We start from the raw sequence: 15,237 nt of genomic DNA, 5'->3' as shown, positions 1-15,237 counted from the left end.
CAAGGCTAGCGTTTGCCTAATTGTTGATTGAATCCATAAAGTATGTAGATAATTTTTCTCATAAGATAGATACATACGGGGAAGGTAATCTTAAATCGACATATAACATCATTAGAAAGACCATTTCAATGAGCTTTCCAATCATACAGAATTCAAAAACTTGTCTTCATATTCTGGTATTGCTGTAAATCACTTCCATAGACTACAGTACTGCTATAATGAGTCTGTCCATATTCTTACAGAATTTGTATTTCTTTTTATCAGCATTCATCATGGGAAAGGCATAGCTGCTACTGATGGCTGCATGCAACTAATGTACAAAGGGTAGGTTTTGGGTCAACAACAGTAACTAATGAACTCTGAGACATGTGGTTGTCTGATGGTAAAGCCCATAAAAATTATTTTTACCAAGTTCAATTTCACCAAATACAAAAATATGGACTCTTTATCTAGAAGAGACTTTAGGAAAAAGCTATTTTTTCTTTATAGCTGGTAACCTCATTGTCTTCAAGAATTCTACTTGCTACTTAAATATATTATGTAAAAAAAAAGAAAAGGGTTTAAAAAAGTTTGCCTTTGTACTTGACAGCAGAAATAATTTGGTGACATAATAAGATAAGCACTTTAGCTGAGTACTTGACATATAAGAGCTCAATATAAAATCGTCATTATCTTTTTATAGGATATTATGCTATAAAGTATAGGTATTTCTTATTGTTGAAAAACCTGTTTCAGGACTAAAGCAAGGAAGATCAAGAAGGCAAAAGAAGCAGTCTCGTATACATACTGCTTAATGGATATTACTTTCCCTGAAGAATTAATCTGAATGTTTATTTAAATAAAATAAACGCACATGCACAAATGCACGCGCACGCAAACACAGACACACACACACACACACACACACACACACACACACACACACAGAGAAATAAAGTATCATTAGGTAAAGTGATATATACAACGTTCTTTGCTACAGCACTACTTAAAAATAAAATTTAAACCTGGCAATGAGAGTAGAACTAGTGCTAGTAGTATAAGGCCGGGGCCTTTTTTAGTTTCAGTAAAGGTGTAATTTTTTTCTTCTATTTCTGGTTCTTTTTGCTCGTTTAAGAAAGGGCTTAACTTTTTTTTTTTATACTTTAAGCTCTAGGGTACATGTGCACAACATGCAGGTGTGTTACATATGTACACATGTGCCATGTTGGTGTGCTGCACCCATCAACTTGTCAGCATCCATCAACTCATCATTTACATCAGTTATAACTCCCAGTGCCATCCCTCCCCTCTCCCCATAAGAGGCCCCGGTGTGTGATGTTCCCCTTCCCATGTCCAAGTGATCACATTGTTCAATTCCCACCTATGAGTGAGAACATGCGGTGTTTGGTTTTCTGTTCTTGCGAAAGTTTGCTGAGAAAGTTTCCAGCTGCACTCATGTCCCTACAAAGGACATGAACTCATCCTTTTTTGTGGCTGCATAGTATTCCGTGGTGTATATGTGCCACATTTTCTTAATCCATTCTGTCACTGATAGATATCTGGGTTGATTCCAAGTCTTTGCTATTGTGAATAGTGCCACGATAAACATACATATGCATGTGTCTTTATAGCAGCATGATTTATAATCCTTTGGGTATATCCCCAGTAATGGGATGGCTGGGTCAAATGGTATTTCTAGTTCTAGATCCTTGAGGAATCGCCATACTGTTTTCCACAATGGTTGAACTAGTTTACAATCCCACCAACAGTGTAAAAGTGTTCCTATTTCTCCACATCCTCTCCAGCACCTGTTGTTTCCTGACTTTTTAATGATTGCCATTCTAACTGGTGTGAGATGGTATCTCATTGTGGTTTTGATTTGCATTTCTCTGATGGCCAGGGATGATGAGCATTTTTTCATGTGTCTGTTGGCTGTATGAATGTCTTCTTTAGAGAAATGTCTGTTCATATCCTTTGCCCACTTTTTGATGGGGTTGTTTTTTTCTTGTAAATTTGTTTGAGTTCTTTGTAAGTTTTGGATATTAGCCCTTTGTCAGATGAGTAGATTGCAAAAATTGTCTCCCATTCTGTAGGTTGCCTGTTCACTCTGATGGTAGTTTCTTTTGTTGTGCAGAAGCATGCTACTTGACTTCAAACTATACTACAAGGCTACAGTAACCAAAACAGCATGGTACTGGTACCAAAATAGAGATATAGACCAATGGAACAGAACAGAGCCTCAGAAATAATACCACACATCTACAGCCATCTGATCTTTGACAAACCTGACAAAAACAAGAAATGGGGAAAGGATTCCGTATTTAATAAATGGTGCTGCAAAAATTGGCTAGCCATAAGCAGAAAGCTCAAAATGGATCCTTTCCTTACTCCTTATATGAAAATTAATTCGAGATGGATTAGAGACTTAAATGTTAGACCTAATACCACAAAAACCCTAGAAGAAAACCTAGGGAATACCATTCAGGACATAGGCATGGGTAAGGACTTCATGTCTAAAACACCAAAAGCAACGGCAACAAAAGCCAAAACTGACAAATGGGCTTAACTTCTTAAAAACATATGCTTATCGCTAGGCGCGGTGGCTCATGCCTATAATCCCGGTACTTTGCGAGGCTGAGGCGCGCGGATCACGAGGTTAGGAAATCAAGAACATCCTGTCTAACACGATGAAACCCCGTCTCTACTAAAAATAGAAAAAAATTAGCGGGGCATGGTGGCGGGCGCCTGTAGTTCCAGCTACTTGGGAGGCTGAGGCAGGAGAATAGCGTGAACCTGGGAGGCCGAGGCTACAGTAAGCCGAGATCATGCCAGTGCACTCCAGCCTGGGTGACAGAGTGAGACTCTGTCTCACAAACAACAACAACAACAACAACAACAACAACAAAACATATGTTTATGTAACCATATTCCTTAGAAGCTCTATTATAGACATTATTAATGTATTATTTTCTTTCAACTATATTGATACTAGATATTTATTTTTAGCCTAACATTTCTTAGGTGGCTGAGTAGTCTTCTTGCATGTAAAGTACTAATTCTCTCATACTAGTCTTAAGTAGTTGTTGTTTTTAATAGGCATTTCTTAGTTCTAATAATCAAAAATTGGGTCAACTACTCCAAGTTCATCTTATACATAATCTTTTTTTTTGTCATTTTATAGAAATTTAACAAATCCACTCTACCCTTTGCTACTCTAGAATGAAGATTGTCTTATGCCTGAATTTACAAGGATTAGCTCTTCAAATTTTCTTTTTCAGTTAAATATTATTCTTTCAGTTTTATTTACTATCATCCCCTGCTAAAGCACAAGAAATCCTAGCCATCAACTTGATAGTTAAAAGTTGAGAAGGCAATACCTTTGTAATTGTGAAACTGTATAATTGTGAAAAATCCACAAAACAATCATGGGCTTACCATATTATAAGAACTAGTCCAAGAACAAGATTTAAAATACATATGCACCAAAGGTAACTAAAAGCAGTGGGTCAAAATTTGAGGAGAAAAAGGACATTTGCATAGTCTCCAAGTATCTCCTCCAAAATATCCATTAAAGAAAAAGATGAAAAGAATAGTTTCACAGTGGGGAAACAACATTACCTATAACAAAATATCAACATCATGTATTTTCTGATGCCCCAGAAGAGTCCATCACTTCTGTGGTATTCTTCCCCAAAATATACAATCTCAGCTGAACCATGAGAAACCACACAAACTCAAATTGAAAAACGATATGCAAAATAACTGACCAGTATTCATCAAAAGTGTCATGGGAAAGGAAGGGAAGGGAAGGGAAGGGAAGGGGAGACAAGACAGAGAAAGAAAGAGAAAGAGAAAGAAAGAGAAAGAAAGAAGACTGTGGAATTGCCATAGGTTGGAGACTAAGGAGACTAGGAATTCCTTAGTGTGAGACCTAGGATCCCACAACTAAATGTGATGTGGGATCCTAAGTTGGATTTTAGAATAAGAAAAGGATATTAATGGCAAAACTAGTGAAAATTATATAAGGTCTGTAGTTTACTTAATAGCATTCTATCAATGTTAATTTCCTGATGGTTATAAGTTTGATAATTGTACTCTGGTTATATAAGTTATTAACATTAGGAGAAGCTGGATGAAAAATATATGTGAACTGTGTTTTTTATTATTAAGTCTAAAATTATTTCAAAATAAAAAGTAAAAAAACAGACAAAAAAACACAAAGTGTTCCATATAGTAAGCACTAAAAAAAAAAATACATATGCATTGAAGTTAAAGAGTATAAAAACCTACACCTTGAAGGAATGAAGAACAGACTACATTGTGTCGGTGAGATATTTGCTAACAAACATTATCTGGGTTCAAACACTATGCCTGAAGTTTATTAGTTGTGATCCTGTAAAAATTATGTAATTTCTCTCAGTTCTCAATTTTCTCATAAGTGATTTGAAGAAGATGTAGTTAAGAGGATTAAATGAGATAATGCATGTAAAGGGCAGGGTACCTAGCATTCAATACTTGTTAGCTATCGTTTTTAATGAAGGAACATCTATGTATATAATTACCCATGTGTATACGTGGCAAGAAAAGAAATCTTAGGATGTTCTAGATTATTCATGTTGAAGTGAATATTTAAGACTTATACCATTTATAGATTATGTATATACTTACCATGGCATTATAGTTTTTAGCCAGATAGATTATGTGTTAAGAATTTAAAATAAATGTCTCACAACTGTATAGATACCAATGTGGTAAGGTATGTTATCTTAAAATTTTCCAAATAAACTGACTTTTCATCTATAATACAAATACAGATGAAAAATTAATACATTCATTATGTTGACAAAATATAATATCTGTAACCACATGAGTTATTATTTATAATTCAAGCATAGTACATAAAAATCTGCGGAAACTCATTCATTCAGATCTTTTAAGAAAAATATATTCATTAAAATAAAAACAGTTCAGGTATCCAAGAACCATCTATTCCTAGATTTCTGTTAGGGCCAGAGCATCCACGTCTGACACCTATGCTTCTATAACGGCCTCTCATTCTGACCCTTTGTGTTAAGAATACTACTTTCATCTTGGGTTCCAAATGATCACGAACTAATCCATTCTTTGTGTTCAAAACCAGCCTAGATATCACAAGATCAAAACAAAGAGAGTATAATAACATGACTTCCCATCTATAACTCACCAAACGAAGAATATCTAGTAGGTACATCTTTTAACTTAAGGCCATTCAAGAGATTACAGTTTCTAATGTATAACTTGGTCTTTTTTTTTTTTTTTTTTTTGAGACAAGATCTCACTCTGTCACCCAGGCTGGAGTGCAGTGTTGTGATCATGGCTCACTGCAGCCTCAACCTCCCGGGCTCCAGTGATCCTCCCACCTCAGCCTCCCAAATAACTGAGACTACAGGTGCATGTCACCATGCTTGGCTAATTTTTTGCATCTTTTGGTAAAGACAGGTTTTTGCCATGTTGCCCAGGCTGATCTTGAACTCTTGAGCTCAAACTATCTGCCTGTCTTCGCCTCCCAAAGTGCTGGGATTCCTTATTTCAAAAGTTAACTTGTGAATTCCTTATTTCAAAAGTTAACTTTTGAAAGTGGTGGCTCACGCCTGTAATTCCAGAGCTTTGGGAGGCCGAGGTGGGCAGATCACTTGAGTTCAGGAGTTCGAGACCAGCCTGGCCAAAGAGGTGAAACCCTGTCTCTATTAAAAATACAAAAATTAGCAAGACCCACGTGGTGGTGGGTGCCTGTAATCCCAGCTACTCGGGAGGCTGAGGCAGGAGAATTGCTGGAACTCAAGAGGCGGAGACTGTAGTGAGCCGAGGTTGTACCACTGCACTCCAGTCTGAGCAACAGAGTGAGACTCTGTCTCAAACAAAAACAAAAACAAAACAAAACAAAACAAAAAAATGGAAAGAAAAGAAAAAAGAAAATTAACTAAAGATGACTACAACCACAAATTAACACAAAACACTGTAGTGAAAAAAAAATGTTGTGAACCAAGGGAGAAATATGTGCAAAAGCTGAAGGGCCTACAGATCATTTGATTCATTATAGATCTTTCCTGTAGCCTAAATCAATGATTTTGGTTTTGTGACACATCATCTCTCCCACCAGGGAACATATGGGTGACATTTTTGGTTGTCACAACTGGAAGAGCGCTAATGGCATTCAGTGGAGATAGAGGCCAGGGATGCTGTTAAATACTCTAAAATGGACAAGAAGAACAGTCTTCCCCCTACAGAATTATCCAAACTAAGTTGTGTTGCTATGGATGAAAAACTCTGATCTAAAGTATCAAAAAGGGTATTATTTGAAATTCAACTAGCTAAAACTTTAATAGTAATTCTGTATAACTATAATAGTAAGATCAATCAAGCTGATTTTGATGACTCAAAGCTACTGTAGTAAGTGATAAAATTATACTCGACATCTTTTGTGTCAGCATCCCTCTAAGAGTCTAATATTTTACATTGTATCCAAATTTTTAAACACTGACAATGTATCACATGCAATTAACACACATCACAATGCTCACTCATACTGGGTAACATAAATTTGTTGTATTTTACTAAAATGACATTTATCTATAACAATTCTGAGAGCAAATAAAAATCCAAATTAGGAAAATGACAGACCACAACTTCTTCCCCGTATGATTTTATGTACTACAAAAGGATTCGATGATCAGTTAATGATAATATTGTTCAAGTTTATGTATCTCAAGTATTCCTGTTTTGTGTAATCATAGAGTTCATGAACACTGACAGCTGGTAGGTGTAAACCTGAACAGGTGCTAACAGGGAGTCCAAGACACGTTGTTTGAGATATGTAAACACAATTAGTTCCCTGTGTTTCAGGTGCACTGATACTTTAGTATTGCCATACACAGTCAAGAAAAACAGGGTAATAAAAAAAAAGTATAGGCATAGATTAAAGATGCAGAAATTACAAACAAAATAGACTCAGATATTTTTCCTGAAAGGACATTTTTTAAAGAATGATTTTATTTGTACTAACAGTAGCAAAAGTTCTCTGTGGGAGTTCAGAACACAGCAGATTCAGTGAGTCCTCACTTTTCCTTTCTAATGTAACCTCAGAGAAATATGATAATTAGGAAGAATATCAGGAGGTAGTCACTATGCTACTTCTTTTGGTTTATTAGAATCACTAAGAGTAGGGTTTTATAATACAAGTTCAATATTTTCTAAAAATTCTGAGAAAGGTTTATATATAACTATGTGTTCAGATAACTTCCAGGCAATTGATCATTTGAACATCTAAAACTTCAAGATATTAAATAGCAAAACAGAAAACAAAAACCAGGCAACAAATGAAAAGCTGTCTGTTAAAGGACATTCAGAAATAGGGGATGTGGCCAAAATACCTTATCAGACAGCAGACAAAATTATTCTCTGAAAATAATATGTTCATAGGAAAAAGATTCTATTCATAAAATTCTTATTTACCTACATTTTCTGAAACAGAATTTCAAGGAATTAAGTATGGTATATAGTGGTTTAAAATGTGAATATGTAAAATGAGTTGCTTTTTTTGTCATTTGACACATTTTAACTACCATTATAAACAAACAATTCATTACATCCTCAAACAGAACTGGATGGCAACCAGGTGTTCTGTGTGTTAACCTGTGATACTGAGCAAGTTTCAGACTCCCCTAAATACTAGTTTCTTTACCTAAAAAATTATGAGATTGAATTAAACTAGCTCTCAAGTTTCTATCAGAGTTTTACAAACTTGGTGGTTAATAAACAACTGACCCCCAAAACCAACAAAAAACACACACAAAATTAATACTGCATTAACATATTTAACAATTTAATTCCACTTTGTCTTTATCATTCTTTTCATTGGCGGTCTTGATTCTATCTCCAAATGTGTATCATGTTAAATTACAGATTTCTGTTAAATCTTTTAAAGATTTACTCTTGTACTTTTATCTCAAGAGACCCGATGGTGAGAAATTATCCAAGGGTAAAAGCAGTGGTTTTCATATTGCTCAGCAAATAATCTATTCAGAGAGTATCCCTTTCCATCCAAAGGATTAAATATTCCTTTGCAACGAGCTATCTGTGGGGAAGATGTTATCCTAAGACTTATGAAAAAGTTGTAAAAGAATAATAAGATTTGAGAAAGATTTAATATCTATGGATCAACTAAACTGTAGGTATAGTCTGTGATTTTAAATACTAACTAGATTTAGAAATGTCTAACAAGGAAACAAAGGTTAGAAAGATAAAAAGAGAGACAGTGTATGGTTAGATGATCCGTTCATCTACAAATCCAAGGGGCTCCAAAGAACAAGCAAAAGACCTAAAACTTTGCTTAACTAAGAAACACAAGTAAAATTTTAATTAGAATATTTAAGTTAGTTCTGAAAAGCAACTGAGACCAATGCATGAGATTGAAAAAATAAAGCAGAGAATCAAACAGAAATCGTATTACTCTATATAAAATATCTGTGTATACTCAGAAGCCCAGGAAGCAAAGTCTAAGTACTACATGTCTGATGAACTAAAATAAAAAGTCTCCTTTAATAGGAAAGATGCAGAACCACATGGCAGAAACAAAGTATCTAAGTCTTAAAGAACAAAGTGAGGATAACAGGTTGTGAATACCATGCAAAAAATGTGAGCTTTTCTTTTTCTTTTTTTTCTTGGTGCTGGTCACCCTCACATTAGGTTTGTCTTTTTAATATTACCACTTTCCTACTCAAAGGTCTTCAAAGGAATATATATCCTAGAAATATACTCAAACATATTGGTAAAGGTATACATAAAGGATATTCATTACACCACTATAATTGCAAAATACTTTTAAAAACACATTTCCATCAATAAATAATTGTTAAATTAGATTTTTAAAATCTTTATTAGATTACTATGCAGGTGTTCAAAAAGAAAGACACTAGCTACACTAGCTAATATGTTAAATATAAAGAACAAGGTGGAGGAGACTATAAATAGCAAGATCTCATTTGTGATAAAGACAAATAAGTGGAAGATATATGCATATACTTGTATGCTCACAGAATATTTCTAGAAAAATATATAAGAAATTGGTAACTGCTTTTACTAGGCAATGGAGAAATTGGATTCTAGGGTGGGATAATTATTTTTCACCATATATTTTTTGTGCTTGAATGTTTTACCATGTGATTGTATTAATGACCGTTAAGTCAACAAAAAGAGAAAGATTTCTAAAGGTTTATTGCTAGAAATTACCTTTCAAAATGCTCCAGAGTCTTAGGCTACCTTTAAGTCTTAGGAAGTAGGGAACGTACTCCCAGTAACCTTGAAATAGAGGCTCTAGCTCTGGCCCACATACCAATTGCTTGTGTCAAGGATCTTCTTTTATATGTTTTGTATATTGTGATGCTATGTGAGATTTTGTTTAAAGAAAAGCTCCCAGTGCTTTTTTAAAAAGGTGGCAAACCATTGGTTTAATGAATATCTGTCTCATTCCAGTTCTTAATAACATGGCTATCTTTCTAATACTATTCACTGTGACGTCAGAGTCTGAGTCCTCACCTTCAAGTAGGAGGTGCTTTCACTATTCCCTGGTCTTTAATTTCTAATTTCAAAACACTGCCCGTAGTATCTTAAAATTAAATCTTATTTCCTCATGGTGGTCATATTCCTAGTTCTGCATCCTAAACATCTAGACTCTGACCTGTTGAGTCAATCACCTACTTGGGGAGGTTTTAAGTGATTTATTTTATTATCTATCCACTATTTTTTTCCCGAGTTTCAACAAGAGAATCAAATAAGCAGAAGAAAGAACTTCAGAGCTTGAAGACAAGGCTTTCAAATTAATCCAATCAGACAAAGACAAAAAAAAAAAAAAAAAGAATTAAAAAACAATGAACAAAGCCTCCAAGGAGTCTGGGATTATGTTAAATAAGCAAACATTAAAAATAATAATTAGTGTTCCTGAGAAAGAAGAAAAATCTAAGTTTGGAAAAGTTATTTGAAAGAATAATGAAGAAAAACTTCCCTGGCCTTGCTAGAGATCTAGACATCCAAATACAAGAAGCTCAAAGGACACCCGGAAAATTAATCACAAAAAGATCAGGATTACAGGCCACGGCCCAATTGGATTTTTCTTTTTAACACAAAGAATTGGATTTTGTGTGTGTGTGTGTGTGTTTGCTTGTTTTTTTTTTTTTTTAGACAGAGTCTCATTCTGTCGCTCAGGCTGGAATATAGCGGTGTAATCTCGGCTCACTGCACTCTCCACCTCCTGGGTTCCAGCAATTCTTCCGCTTCAGCCTCCCAAGTAGCTGGGACTACAGGTGCCTGCTACCACTCCCGGCTAATTTTTGTATTTTTAATAGAGACAGGATTTCACCATGTTGGCCAGGCTGGTCTTGAACTCCTGACCTTAAGTGATCAACCCACCTCGGCCTCCCAAAGTGCTGGGATTACAGGTGTGAGCTACCACACCTGCCAACAACTGGATTGTTTTTAACACAAAGAAAGGATAAACACTTGAGGTGATGGATATCCCATTTACCCTGATGTGATTATAATGCATTGCATGCCTGTATCAAAATATCTCATGTATTCCATAGTACCCACAAAATACCCATGTACCCACAAAATTTGAAAAAAGAACAACAACAAAAAAAGAAACACACCAAAATGTTAATAACATTTCTCAGAATGGTGAAATTACAAATGACTTTAATTTGTTTTTATACTTTTCATTTGTTTTTTGTACTTCTCAGTCTATTTCAATTTTCCATATTAAAAAATATTACACAAAAATGAAACACACCCATTTTTATTTTTTTAGGGGTAAGAACTAAGCTTAAAATTTATATTTCGCATAGGAAAAATTACTGATCACAAGGTGATCAACAATGAAATGAGCTATTTTACAGATGTAAAATCTATTTTGGATGATACTTTAGGAAGTTGATTAATAGTCACTTCTCCAGGACGGTCCAAAAGCGACGAATTAGACACAAACTCTGGAGCTTCATTTCTAGGTACCATTAACCTGAAGAGTCACAAAATTTTAGTAACACTAAAAAGAATTTTTCATTAAAAAGCCACATGTATTTCATGAGAACCAACCTATCAGTGTTACTGGCCTATTCACTAACCAAAAAGCAAGATTCTAGATTAACTCATAGAGCCTATTTCCTCTCATTTATGCTTTTCCCCTAATAATGAAGAGACAGCATACTATCTACGGATAGGTATTTCCTGATGCCCAATATGTTACACCAACGAGTTGCTGATTATTCAAGTTATCAAGAACAAACTTGATAGAAATGGAAGAACAGCAATGAAATAGAACACATAAAGAAAACTAATAGAAACTTTAGAATTGACATAAGTAATCTGAATAAAAAACCTCACTGGATGGACTGAATAGCAAAATGAAGATGATGAAAAAAAAAAGAGCCAATGAACTCAAAGGTAGATCTACAGAAATTATCCAGTCTGAACAACAGACAAAATAAGCACTGACAAACAATTAAAACTGACCCAGGGACCTGTGAGACAATAACAAAATGTCTGAGATTCAGGTCAACAGAATCTTAGGGGAGGAAAAATGGTGTAGAATTGAAAAATTATTTGAAGAAGTGGTAGCTAAAAACTTCATTTTTGGTTAAAGACATAAAAACCTAAAGATTCAAGAAGATGAGCAAACCCCAAACCGGATAAACCCAACAAGAAACTGAAATCTAGACCGAAATGCCAAGTTTGACGGCTCATGCCTATAATCTCAGCACTTTGGGAGGTTGGTGGGAGGATCACTTGAGGCCAGGTGTCAGAGACCAGCCTAGGCAAATTAGAAGAATCCATCCCTACTAAAAAAAAAAAAAAGAAAAAAAATCAGCCAGCTAGTATGGACTACAGGCATCTGTCTGTAATCCTAGCTATTTGGGAGGATGAGGCAGGAGGACTGCTTGAGTCCAGGAGTTTTAGGCTGCCGTGAGGTTTGGCTACACCACTGCACTCCAGCCAGCGTGAGAGTGAGACCCTGTCTCAAAAAAGTAAGAAAAAGCAATCTAGACAGAAATGAACAAAATGGATAATTTTCAACTAAGTATACAGCTTTCATCAATTTATCTCCTGAAAGTAACCTGAAATTTGGAATTATATTATATTGGTTTTCACCTATTCTTTTTTAGTCAGTGTCAAAAACTAACTTCTTATAATGTTAATTTTTTCCTAAATTTATGACAAAATTTCATAAATGCTAGTGTCTAAAAGAATATATAGCAAAATCCATACATTCTTTTTGTAAATACTAAATTTACTTATAAATTAATAATTCTTAATTGAGAAACCATACATCAAACAGATATGAAATACATAGATGAAACATGTAAGACAGGCAAATCTCCCTTTGTTACACTTTTCAATCCAAGCTTTAAAAAATGGTCCAGTTATTTTAAACAAAATTTTATAATGCAGAAGTCCAAAATAGCAATACAATCTACCCAACTTCCTAGAAGTTTACTGCATGGGTATGACCCATCTAACCTAAACCAAATCTTAGTATTATGGTTTCATATGAACATTTCATGTTAATTCTTTCCAGATTGATAATATCAAAAGTTAACCTTGAAGTTTTGGGTTTTAGTGTTTTGTTTTTTTTTTTTGAGACAAGGTCTCACTCTGTCTCCCAGCCTGGAGTGTAGTGGCGTTACAGCTTACTGACTGCAGCCTCGACCTTATGCACTCAAGCAGTCCTCCCACCTCAGACTCCTGAGTAGCTAGGACCACAGGTTCGTGCCACCACACGTGGTTATTTTTTATTTATTTATTTATTATTTTTTTGTAGAGATGAGGTCTCCCTATGTTGCTCAGGCTAGTAACTTGAAGGTTTTAAAGATGATATTGATAACCCTTGTCATAGACGCTATAGACACATAAAGAAATTAACATTTAACACATACTGTGCTTTGGCTAGCACACTGTAAACCTCGGGAGCTCCAGCATGCATCCCTGGTCAGCTTCCATTTTTCTCAGAGGTCTCCATTAACGAAGGCAAGATTGACAACAAAATGCACCTATAATATGCGTTCTGACATTACTGGTCTTGTCTAGAATGCATGAAAACTTCCCTCAAAAATAGCTTTTTCAGAACCTGTTATAAAGATCTGCAAAAAACCAGAAGTTTGCAGGAGGCTATTTTACAGCTACTATTAAGTTTATATAAATTTTACCTGTTTAATATGTCTGAGGGTCATATCGACCTTAGAACAAAATTTTTAAAGCAGGCACACAAAAATTTATTCTAGTCCTATCAACGCTCACTAATCTATGTCCTCCCTCCTTCAGTTGGCTACTGATATCGATAACAAGGCTTAGAAAATATGCAACAACCAAATTGCTTATAGATTTAAAAGGTAATTTTAAACATTCCAAATGTAAGTAATGTGCATTTCTGATGTTTAATGGTTTCTAAACTAATGATTGCTAGTTTAACATGTGCCTATCTGCTAGAAAGCAGGTATATAATAATACTAGGGTTTGGGAGAAAATTAACTCTGTAATTGGCGAGTATTAAAAGTCTTCTGTTAAAGGTTATCGCATTTTAGAGCTCTAAACTGAAATTTAAATTTTTAGCAATCATATTACTTTAAAACTTCCCATAGGCTATAATAGAAGTCAAAATTCTCCTATTAATAATTAACTATTATAGCCAACTGTTGCTGAAGATAGTCATTATTACTAGCCTAATTCTTCTATTTCTCTTACCTGAACTGTCATCTAATCGATTCCTCTTTCCCCATGAACCAATTCATTGAAAAAAAGTCATTGTGGTAGCACATATCTATTCTCCCATTCATATTAACAACAGAATTAAACCCAAACTCCTTAGGCTTGACCTTATAGGCTTGCTTATTTCTCAAAACTTACTTTCTCTGTATTTCCAATCAAACTTAATTAGTCAGCATCACCTGGTTCTTGCATCATACTTTCCCAAATCCTTAATTCCAACTGCATCCCTCTCCTTAACATGTTCTTCATCCCTTGCCCCATAATTGCATATCAAATCCTCCCTATTCTTTAAACCCGAGGTCAAAGTGACACTATGAATGACATCCATGACATGGACACCCATAAATTACCTAAGCTGAAAGTCAGAGACCCCAAACCCTTAGCACTGTTGACTGCTCACAATTTGAAGAAGTCAAAGTTCTAAATCCATAGTATTTTAAAAGTATTTTATCACTGTCTCTTTCACTGTACTTACCATATTTTATCCTGTATTACAACTATGAATTTGCATACATTTGCCTAAGAATTAGTAAGCTTATGGGAGTAGAAATCATGTTTTTAGTATCTTACATTTCCCGGAGGCTTAGAGGAATACTTTAATCAAAACAGTTGCTTATTAAATGTTTGTTGAATAAATGAAAATGTGTCTTCATTATTTATGTGTCTTAAATTAATACATCATATTTTAAAACAAAAATATGACAAGAAAAACAGCAACACTGTAACTATTAAGTTATAAAATCCTGATATTGGAGCTGGTATTTTATCAAACCTGTTTCAAAATTATCATAGATTTTAAAATTCAAAGAAAAATAATTGATTAAAAATAATTGTATTTCACATTTCAATGACAGAGGTCATATCAAGACTTTCAATTCAAACTCAGAACTATAGGATTTTTGTTATCTGTTTTTACATTTGTAGTCCTTGCTTTTAACATGTCAAAAATCTCAGTTAATGTGCCAACAACCTCCGTTCTTGCCACTTTCAGCACCAACACTGACATAATAATACAATTACTGAAAACACAGTTATTTTGATCTTCAAAATACAGTCAACTAGTCAAACTAAAATATTTAAGTCACTTTAAACAGTTCTTTTGTGTGGTTATACCTTCAACTAGACACAAAATCAGGTTCACTCATTACATTTCATTCCAATTTTTTTTTTCTTTTGGAGACAGAGTCTGTCTCTCACCCAGGCTGGAGTGCAGTGGCGCGATCTCGGCTCACTGCAAGCTCCATCTCCTGGGTTCACGCCATTCTCCTGCCTCAGTCTCTCGAGTAGCTGGGACTACAGGCACCCATCACCACGCCTGGTTAATTTTTTGTATTTTTAGTAGAGACAGGGTTTCACCGTGTTAGCCAGGATGGTCTCAATCTCCTGACCTCGTGATCCGCCCGCCTTGGCCTCCCAAAGTGCTGGGATTATAGGCGTGAGCCACCACGCTCGGCTTATTCCAATTTT

The 15,237-nt window shown here is 34.9% G+C and overlaps 1 protein-coding gene across 24 annotated transcripts in view; it reads right to left on the bottom strand.

Annotated features, from left to right (window-relative positions):
• The window catches only part of BAZ2B (bromodomain adjacent to zinc finger domain 2B), a 343,885-nt gene that overhangs the window by 204,103 nt on the left and 124,545 nt on the right, over window positions 1–15,237 (bottom strand). The window lies entirely within an intron of this gene.

This window comes from Trachypithecus francoisi, unplaced genomic scaffold (genome assembly GCF_009764315.1).
Source record: "Trachypithecus francoisi isolate TF-2019V2 unplaced genomic scaffold, Tfra_2.0 Lachesis_group13, whole genome shotgun sequence".
Lineage (NCBI taxonomy): Eukaryota > Metazoa > Chordata > Mammalia > Primates > Cercopithecidae > Trachypithecus > Trachypithecus francoisi.
The sequence above is the reverse complement of the archived record's forward strand: the minus strand, read 5'-3'. Positions and strand labels throughout refer to the sequence as shown.